The sequence below is a fragment of the Geospiza fortis genome, unplaced genomic scaffold (assembly GCF_000277835.1).
Source record: "Geospiza fortis unplaced genomic scaffold, GeoFor_1.0 scaffold161, whole genome shotgun sequence".
Lineage (NCBI taxonomy): Eukaryota > Metazoa > Chordata > Aves > Passeriformes > Thraupidae > Geospiza > Geospiza fortis.
Genome location: NW_005054375.1, coordinates 1572715 through 1579499, shown reverse-complemented (window position 1 = coordinate 1579499; position 6785 = coordinate 1572715).

The following is a 6785-nucleotide window of genomic DNA, read 5'->3' as shown; positions in this document are numbered from 1 at the left end:
GCCAGAAACAGCTCTGAAAAGAAGGTTCCTTAACTCCTTTCACCTGGGGCAAAATTCATGATGAGAAAAGAATTGCTGGAACCTCCCAAAGCAGCTCTGGTTGATGCTGTCCGCTGTGACAGAGGCATGTGGCCGTGCGCAAAATCTCAGTGGATGAACCCCTTGAAATTCCCTACAGAAAAGTGAAGACAGGCCAGGTTATCTGGAATTTTATCCATGGTATGAAGTGTTGCACCATGTTATGGCCAAGGAACCAAAATCATGGAAATAAGCAAAATCACAGCATAGGAGAGGCACCGTCAGACCAAAAGAACATGAGGTACTCCAAGCTGTGAAGCAATGTTATGAGGAGTCGGGCTTGGCATTCATGCTGGACAAGGGAATGAGAGGCCTATGTGATTGATCTTTCTGGTGGGTAGGAGATCCCAAGTCTATAAAAGTGTTCTGGTCTCAATCAGTGGATGTGATCCATAGGCACCAAGTGGTAAATGCTTAATAACCTTGCATTCCTCTCCAAAGGCATGGTTCACAGAGTCACTGAATGGTTTGGGTTGGAAGAGCTGTTAAAGATCATCTAAATGCAACCCCCTGCCACGGGCAGGGAACCTTTCACTGCACCAGGTTGTTTGTCATTGTTGGTGGCAAGCTGCTCACAAGTAGAGGCTTCCCTGTTTCCCAGCCTTCTTTGTTAGTTATCTGCCTCATTGAAGGCGCGCAACTCCAGGACAGTCACCTGCCATGTCCCCTGGCTGCTGCAGCTGCCAGTCCTGTGTTTGCTGCAGGACCTGCTCCCAGCAGGCAGCATCCTCACCATGGAGCCCAAGCATGAGGCTGCTGCAGCCTGGTGTGCTGCCTATCACCGTCCCCTGGGAGCCTGTGAAGGGGCTTTGACCCATCCACCTGCACTTCTCCAGTTACTGCTGGTGCTCAGGGTGCTCCCTGAAAGAGCTGAAGACAGAACTGGCTTGGTGTTGGCAGGAAGCTTCAAACAGTTTGTGGGAAGCAAGGCTTGGAGAGGGGCCCAGGCTGTCACAGTGCCTGTGTTTGGGGTAGCATCTGGCCTGATGTCTGTCAGAAGAAATGGCTGGCCACTGAGACAGGCACGTTACAGCCAACACTGCACATGCAGACAAAGCCACCAACTCGCTTCAGCCCAGGATGCCTGGGGACAGAAGTGCCACACACACTTCTCTCCAATTCTAGGGTGAATTTACACAACCAGAGCTGGGATGTGCACTGAACTGCCTGTGCACGCAGGCAGCCACAATGCTTGGGAGCCAAAGGCTTGAGGGCAAAGAAAGATGAATGCAGCTGTAAGAAATACTTTTTTTTATGACAAAACCAGCTCAACGAATGAAGTAATGAAACAAAGATGGACCTTTACAATTGTGTGTCAGTACACAAAATTCTTTTGAAGAAATTTACATTAAAAATGCTCATTAAATAAAGCAAAATATCTTTCAAATACAGTCTTTATGGCATTATAAGACAATTTTACCAAGCCTCAGCATAGACATTGCTGGGATCTGTGTAACCCTGAAAAATAAGGTATTGGAGGAATAGCTGTGAAACAAGTATGGCAATGTTCACTTGGACAAATTTCTTCATGATAAGGCTGGAATATTGGATAGCAAAGGAGTGGGAAATACACAAACTGAACAGTGAAACATGATCAGAGAATCTTATTTGTGGCTTGGGGTCTGAAAACTGTATTTGAACTTAAACTTTCTAATGGTTCCTACTTATAAAAAAAGAGTATTTAAAAAATGTGTTCAGATATACCAGGCTGATGACCAACTGACATGCTTTTTATTCCAATATTGGCATGTATCTTAGAGAATCGTGTCCAGTGTAAGAAATCCCACGGTGTTGGGACCAGAAGAGGAATGCAAGGCTCTTGTGTTTGGTCTGTCTGTGCTGTGCTACACAGAGTATTTGTAGAGAAAGATCAGAAGAGGGTCCAGATACTCAGTCTATGTCTTTTCTCTTTCAGTTATACAAGGTCAGTAAGTTGGAACTGACCTAATAGGATTAAATCAGTGAAAATGTAAGGCCAGTATCTCTACAGCTGCCTATATCTCAGATAACTTCTCTACTTAAAAACACCAGCCAAGTGCAGTGTAATGTCACTTACTTTGAAGCTGACATTTTGCATTGTACAGGTTTTCAGTTGCTCATAAAACTTTGCCAGCTTTCACAAGTCTGAAATTTTCCCTAAGGGGTGTTGGCCTCAAACTGAATTTTTTTGTGAAGGCTCGAGACACAGTTTTTTCAGCTGCCTCAGATCAAAATGCAGATTATTTGCCCTAGTAGAGAAAAGAGAAAGAAGAAGAAAGTGAAAAAGAAAAGAAGGAAGGAAAAAGAAGAAAGAGAAAAAAAGAAGAATAAGAAAAAAAGGAAAGAAGAAAGATAGAGAAAAGAAAGAAAAAGAAGAAAAGGGGAGAAAGAGAAGAGAAAAATAAATAAAATGAAAGAAAAGTAAAACAAAAGGAAAGAAAAGGAAAAAAGTAAGAGAAGAGTTTTTTAAATTGAAAAGCTATATAAAAAAACTTGAAAACATCTTACATTTAGAAGGCAGGGTGGTCCTTGTGTTGAGCAGGAGTCCCTTGCAGACTGTGGAGAACTGGTAAGTTATTTGTTTGCATTAAAATCTCTGACATGTCTTGGTTTACAAATCTTCAGTAGGCTTCTTAATCCTTAGTTGTACTTAGTTAAAGGAAGGCTTTCACAGGCAACTTTATTTCTAGTCATCCTGATTAAGTGTTGTGCAAGCTTAAAGGTATTTTTAATTAGGTAGGATGGTTAATTATTTATTCTACAATTTCAAATAACAGCTCTTAGTTTGAACTCTCATTTCAGGGAGGGGGGTGGACATTAAAAAAATCCATTATTTCCTCCATAAATTTAATTTACCTTATTTGCCCATGAATGAAAGATACAGCCTAGAGTTGTTGGTGAGTATATGTAACAAAGGTAAAAGGACTGGTAAATGTGCAACTGACACAGTGTTAGAAGTCACTGATGGGTCTTGAAAAAGAAAGGGTAGAGAAGATTCAGAGTGTTAAGAGTTCCTTTCCTCAGCTGGTGGAGCTGTAGATGGCCCTGAGGGTTATCTGCTTTGGTGACTGTATGAACATTGTGTTTTGAAACAGAAACAGCCCCTCCCTGTTTCTGTAGTAAATGCTTTAACAAGAGAGCAGGACATTAAAAACCAAACCATTACACTGAGGGACCAACCTTCTTTTTGGGGAGACTTCAATGGGACAGCACTGATTGTTAGTGTTTGTCAGTTCAAAGCTGGGTTATTTGGTCTCTTTCCAGCAAAACTCTTCTGTAGCCACACTAACTGTAGTCCCCTTGAGTGGATGGGAGCTGGTGATCAGCTTCCACCTGGAGCAGCTTTCACCAGTCCATAAAGCAGCCACGTTGCTCTGGAATGTACCAAGAGTCCACTTTCCTGAGATGTTACGTGTCTAAACAGACACCTTCCTGTAAGGCTCAAAATGCTTTCAAAGATAAAACATCTGGTTTTAACTGCAAAAATAAATTCCCAGCATGAACACACAGGTTGGCAGAACAGCAAGAGTGTGAAGTAGCAATGAATTTAAAAGAGGAATTAAGCTTTTAGAAAAATGGAAGTAATTTAAATCCTAATTTCCCAACACTTAAAGCACAAGCTCACCTTCAAGTGCACAAGTGTCCCAGCAGTGTTGACAGGACAATTTGTGTGCCTGAAGCACACAAGTGCATGGTTCACAGGGCTGTACCAGTGGTTTTACTGCATGCTAATAGACAATGAGGCAGGAGGCAAGGAGCCAAAATCATATGGAGGATATGTGAATGCTTGTGATTGCTGTGGAAGGACTAATTATACCCCCATACCTCTTTCTGGTGTGAAGTATGACTCCATGTTAGATTTTTTAAGGATTAAGTTGTACATACAATTACTGCCAACACAATAAATGGGAGACAATTTAAAGAAATAAAAATAATTGTTGCTAAACGTTGTTATCAACAGCATTTTGGCTGTAGCCAAGAAAAACTACAAAAGATTATTCTATTTCTGTATGCCCAGTGCTAGTCACCAAGGTTAAAAAAATTTGCTTTAATGAAAACTTGCAAAAGCTGAGACTTAACTCTGTTGTGTGGTAGTTAGGATGATGTTGCAAATGAAGTATTTTGAGATACATAATAGATTACCTAATCAAATAGATGATTAAGCAAAACCCGGAAGAGAAATGAGTTCAGGGAACCCTAAGGTGCATTTGCAGGAGAAAACACTTCTCAGGTCTTCATTGAACAACAAATAAATGAAAATAACTAAATATAGAAAAGGATGATGTTTGGCAGGGGAAGGGGTTTTCTAAATAACATAATGAATCCAGTCTAGTAAGTTGGATTTCTTTACAAATGCCCACACAGAGGCAAAAAGGGAGAGCTGCTGCCCTGATTCATTTGAATCCTTAGGATTGTGTAATATGAGACTTAATTAAATGAATCTTGATTTTTTTTCCCCGCAACTCTACTGAAATAGTCAAAAAACTATACTAGGCTGTAGAAAGAAACTGTTTGAACAGAAAAGTTTGTGTTTTATAAATGTATAGCATGCAATTTCTTAATGAAGCCTTCTTCAACACAAGTGGATAACACATATATTAACATTGCTTCAACTAAAATATTTCAACAGTTTTCATCTGTGCTTGAGCACAGTGTTCTAGTGCCTTGTTTTATAAAAGATATTGAAGAATATGTATTTATTTAAATATTTGAGGCAATTCCTTGAACAAGATGTCTGTTCCTTGGTAACAAATTTCTCTTGCTAATTTGTTCTTTCTTCATTGCATATATAGTGCCCATGTTAGGAGTTCTTGTTTGGTTGGTTTTTAATCCTTTCAGGGTAAGAAAGGAGAATTTATTTACATACTTGTATCACTTACACAGTTTTTGACTATTACAGCTTCTATGTTATTCACCATAAACCAAAATTTCTGTAGAATTGGTTATTCTAGCTGGGTTTTTAGTCTCGGAAATATGAAACATGCGCTTTTACTACACCACTGGGGTGGACTGGAGATCTGGAGATGAATGGAACATTGGATGAGCACCTTCAGATGAAGCTTTACAGAAACAAAAGCAGCAACACGAAGCCAGAGCCAAATTAGTAATTTCAGCACTGTGGTAAGTGAACATCAGCCACTAAGGCAGCTGTGCCAGAAGAATTGTGGCAGTGGAGGACCTGATGAAGAAGGAGCGGTGCTCACAGGGTCTGGTGATGTCCGGAAAAGGCAGCTGGACCTTGTGGATGCCCACGGGCCGTTCCACGCCAGGAGGGGCGGGAGCCGGGACCGGCAGTCGGGGCTTTGCGGTGCTGGTTCAGGGAGGGCGTTTGGAACTTTATAAATGTTTAGCCCCGGCCTGGCAGCAAGAAGTGACCCAGAACGGCAGGGGCGGCGGAGCTGGGACTTTACCCCGACAGAAACACTGATGGGAAAGGGGCGGGGACATAAGTTTAAAGCTTTCCTGCAGGCAGGCTGGAGGCTCATCCACATGACTCAGCATGGAAAAACAGCAGGAACCGCTTCTGCAGCACTGAGCTAGAAGGTAGCACTTTTCAAAGTGCTACAAAACGAAGGCAATAGAAATATAATTTTAAGTTTTTTTCTAGGACCAAATCAGCAAAGGTGCTAACTGGAATCCCTTTCAGAATAAAATCTGGTATTTGGGTGGAAATGGCATTTCCCAAATACACAGTGAAGTCTCAGAAATAACTACTGACACACTTCAACTTTGTACCACTGCACAAGATATCTACATTTGTGTACCCAACCCATTAGAAATGCAAATGCACACCTCTGTTCAGGTAGCTGAATATGACCTTAAGAGGGTAAAAAAATAAAATCACTCTGAAGTAAATCCTTGGCAAAGTGAGAAAGCTCACAAGGCATCTGTCACTATATTCATCCTGGCCAAGAAATCAAAATAATTTTCAACTTCCTTAGCTGTACCTGATATTGCCTTCTCATATTGCCTTCAACATCTCAGCATCACAGCTCAGTGACTGAGGAGGGTGTGGTACACCCATCAGCACACAATGTATTTGCACTTACACTGTTCACACTTGTTCCCCAACGCTGCAGAGACGTCTTCCATGTATTCAGGGGTCTCAAAATCCCATTATTATCACTCATGTCAGCAGTCAGAGCTTTCCATTAGAGGAAATCTAACATTTTGGTGGCAGAAGAACTCTGTATGTGATCTGCCCCCCAGGCCCTGATCCTGGTGTGAGAGGATGTACAGCAGGGTAGAAAGAGGTGATCCTTGTGAGAGCCTCAGCCTGCCTGGAAAAGCCACGGGGAAAGCAGGTCAATGCACAACTTCAGCAAGATTATGGCACTGGTGTTCTTTAAATTGCAGATCAAGAGAGACACAATCTCCAAAATATCTGAATGTCTAAAAATGTCTGTGGGTGCTTAACCAGTTTCTCAGAAGCTTTTTGCATTTGTTTCATTAGAGTCACAGGTGCAGTGCACTGAGAAAAGACTGCACTCAGTTTCTCCCTGGAGCTGGTGCCATCCAAGCACTCTGCTGTAGCTTACATTCTCTTTCATGCTCACCCCCTCCTGCCACCAGACTAGGCAGGGCTCAGGTTTATCCAAGTTCCTAGAATTCACAGTTACAGAAAGAGGTTCCATGCATGGAAGATAAAATCCTTGAAACAGACACATTTAAGATTGTAGATTGGTCAAGTACCTGGAGAGTCAGAGAGAACTACAGCTGACTCCTGC